The sequence below is a fragment of the Mirounga angustirostris genome, unplaced genomic scaffold (assembly GCF_029215605.1).
Source record: "Mirounga angustirostris isolate CCGP_5_RB_7025 unplaced genomic scaffold, mMirAng1.0.hap1 SCAF_4, whole genome shotgun sequence".
Taxonomy (NCBI): domain Eukaryota; kingdom Metazoa; phylum Chordata; class Mammalia; order Carnivora; family Phocidae; genus Mirounga; species Mirounga angustirostris.
This window is the reverse complement of record NW_026991712.1, coordinates 50998908-51002999: the sequence shown is the minus strand read 5'-3', so window position 1 is coordinate 51002999 and position 4092 is coordinate 50998908.

Here is a 4092-nt window from a genome sequence, read left to right as displayed (position 1 = left end):
GAACCTTCTCTTAAAATGGCGTCACCATTTTTCCATATAGATCCGATAGCCTCTTACCCATCTTTCTACACTAAAGCATGCTTCCCTTCAGTCTTTTTGTCATGTAACATGCAATGAAATTGCAAATCTGATCATGTTACCTGTTTTAAGCATTCAGTGGTTTCCAGTAGCCATAAGGTGATCCAAATATTTAAAATTATCTACAAGTTCTGCAGAATCTGGTCATTACTTTCATTTTTTTTTTTTTTTTTTGTCATTACTTTCTTACCTAGGGTTATTTTGTATTGTCAGACTTTTAAACACACTGTATAACCCATTCTGAATCATGCTCTGGAGGAACTGTTCACATTGTATTTGTCTTTCTTTCTTTCTTTCTTTCTTTCTTTCTTTCTTTCTTTCTTTCTTTCTTTCTTTTTTAAGATTTATTTATTTATTTGAGAGAGAGAATGTGTGGGCACATGAGGTGGGGGAGGGGCAGAGGGAGAGCATTTTCAGGCAGATTCACGGCTGAGGGCAGAGTCCAACTTGGGGCTCTATCTCATGACCCATGAGATCATGCCCTGAGCCAAAAACAAGAGTTGGAGGCTTAACCAGCTGAGCCACCCAGGTGCCCACACTTCCTTCTTTCTTAGCAAAACTCAGTTGGCCTTTTTCTGTTTGTTAGTTTAGGAAGTTTGAAGTTGAATGCCAAGTTTGACAATGCAGATGAGCTAGAGGGGTATTGGGAGTCAGTGAGACAATCTCCAAAATAATTGCAGGGAAACTTGATTTTAACTATATGTATTTATATGAATATAATATATTATGCATGTATATCATATCAGTATTTTTTTTCTGGGAGGTAAACATCATTATTCTAAATGATTTTTTAATAAGTGAAATCACAGGACATGGAACACTATGAACTTACACCTAAAGATAATATTTCCTACTGATATACCATATAATAAATTCACTAACTTTAGGTAGTAAAGTACTAAGTATACTAGCAGGAATTTCTAATGATAAGTTTAAGAAAATTGATGCTATAAATATTACCTATTTAACACTGAGATTATTGTTGTGCTGAAGTGAAATCATAAGCTATATATGTATAAGAGAAATTATTGTGTTGAATGTGATATAATAAACCCTTTTTTAAAAAACTTAAATATACATCTTAGGCTATGCTGAAATCTGAGAAATGACTGGAAAATGTAGTTTTAACAGAAGGCAGGTTCTGATTTCCAAGAGTCATTGGAAACTACATCCTGCATGATCTAGATCTGATCCTTAGGTTTGTCAGCTTTGGCCCCAATTTTTTTTTTTTTTTTTTGGCACTAATTTTTTGCTACAACACAACCCAGTTTAATTCCAGCTACAAACCTATTGTGTGTTGCAGGTGCATAGCTCAGTGTGGCTGGAGAAGAATGATTAACTACATGATTTTTAAATTCATGCCCACTAAGGTTAAATGAGAGTGAACTTCGAATGCTGCCCAGAAACCATGTAATATGTATCTGGTACAACCTTTCTGCCATTTTCCCTTATCTTCTCACCACTTCTCAAATTCCTCACACCTCCTTCCTATCTTCAGTCATACCTGTTGTCTATGTTTTCGATTTTTCTGGCAAAAGAAGAAGCAATAGGGAGTTATTCCATAGACCAGCAGGACCAAGCAGCATTTGTGACACATATCCCACTTTAGCTATATAAATGGCCTTATAAATGGCTTCGGCTCCTGTCTGAGCCAAGTCTTTTGTGTATTAGATTCTGTCTACTCTCATCTTCTCAAGACCATGGCTCCAACAGTTCTCTCTCTCTCTCCCTGCATCCTTCTTGGTTTATTTCTTTTTCTCAGCAACACATTTATTTGCAAATCCTATGAAAAAAGTGCATTCAAATTAATCCAGAATTCAGCCACTGCTCAGCACCACCGTGGCCACCACCCTGATGTAAGCCATCATTATCATCTCTCATCTGGATGATAAAAAACACACTCCTGGGCGCCTGGGTGGCTCAGTTGGTTGGGCGACTGCCTTCGGCTCAGGTCATGATCCTGGAGTCCCAGGATCGAGTCCCGCATCGGGCTCCCTGCTCGGCGGGGAGTCTGCTTCTCCCTCTGACCCTCCTCCCTCTCATGCTCTCTGTCTCTCATTCTCTCTCTCCCAAATAAATAAATCTTTAAAAAAAAAAAAACACACTCCTTACTTGCATCCCTGCTTCAGCCCTCATCAGTTTAATCTCAAACCAGAGCCAGATTCTTTTAAAATGTAAGTCAAATCATGTTAAACATGTTGGCAAAATCCTCTAGTGGTTTTCTAACTCACTGAAAGAATCAGCTCAGTGGCTGATAATGCCCAGCATTGTTTCCTTGTTAACTCTCCAAATTCATATCCTGTTACTCATATTGTCTTCATATTTTTTTCATAATCATTAGCCTCTCTGCTGTTTCTGAAGCATGCCAAGAATTCTTTCACCCCAAGGTCATTTAATTTGCTATTCCCTCTTTCTATAAATCCCTTAACTCACTTTCTTACTCCCTTCAGGTCTTTACGTATATTCTACTTTCTCAATGAGACCTTCTGTGCATTCCTCTTTAAAATTGCAGCCTCTACTCCTTAATACTCAGTATCCCTCTACCTGCTTAATTTTTCCCCGAGCAGTCATGGCCATCTACTGTAGTTTATATTTTACTTGTTTTTATGCTGTCCATTTTCTTTGCAATGCAAACTCTAGGAAAGCAGAGATTTGCTTTTTCTTTTGTTTACTACCAAGGCCCTAGTACTTAGAATAATGGTTGGTAAATAGAAAGTGCTAATAAAAGTATGTAAATTGAAAACGTACTTTTAGGAATCCATGCATTTAAAACATGTCTGGTGAAGAAGATACAAAATTCAGCCAAAAGTCACTTAGTCTTTAGTAGATCCCACCTTTTACATTCTCCTGAGATAGGATAGGAACCTTTAATCTCTACATTCTAAGTCAAATACAGACTAAAATAAGAGCTACCCTGAGAACTATAATTCTTGGCCATGGATGTGACATTGGAACCTCAACCTTTCACTCTAAGCTAACTAGGAATAACTTTCTCATGCCCTTCTCACAATAAACTTTCTTATTTGCAGTCTCAGATGACAAACTAGACATGGAAATATTATACTTGGCTTTTGTCTCTGGGTATGCGCCTCCAGGCCAGACTAAGAAATACTGGTTGTTAAGGTAGTACTACTTTAGCTACAGCTGTATTTGTTTTAGAGATAATTAGTTTTCCATCTGGCATTTGAGAGAGTGTTACATTTGCTTTAGGGAGAAAACAAAGAAACTATCACAATTGTGTAACCAAGCAAATTCTTCCAATGTGCACAGTGTAGCAATGACATATAGCACTTACTGTATAGTGTCTTAGCAGTTAAAGTGATAAATGGGTAAACTAACTCTGTGTATATGTGCAGAGATCTGTGCAGAAAGATCTCAGCAAACAGCTATTCCTGTAGTTGGCAGCCTGCTTCATTGTGCATTAATTTACTGTGCTTATCAATTGGGTGAATCCTGAATTCAATTTGAAAACTAATTTAACACGTATGAATTTATAATGAACAACTTAAAGTGATAAGATGCTTACCTATTTAGGTGGAAGTAAGAGCTGTAGAAAATGAAAGGCATAAATTCTAATCACATCTTTCAAGAATAAAATGCAGTATGGCTTGCAGAGTTATTAAGCCACACATATGTAAATGCACCAACAAATGTGTGCAAGAAGGCTGTGATACTCATGGTACTCTTGTTAAAAATAAAGCTGTTAATAATTGCTTATGAAAAATGTATCTATGATAGAATAGCAATAATGTTATCCAAATTATTGAGAAACCCTTGTAGGAGGAAAAGGCCAGATAACAAAGGCTGTCAGTGTTGGCAGATGGAACATTATTATATGCTGCAATAGGTTTATCTTTCCTGCCTGTTTCATCATGTGGCATTTCAATAACTCACTACCAAAAGGAAGCTTTACTATGTATCTTCAGTCAGACATTCTCATAATAACTAGAGCAGTAAGTATGCACCCTAATGTTGAATCTAGTTTGTTCCAGCTGATACTTCAAAACAAGGTTC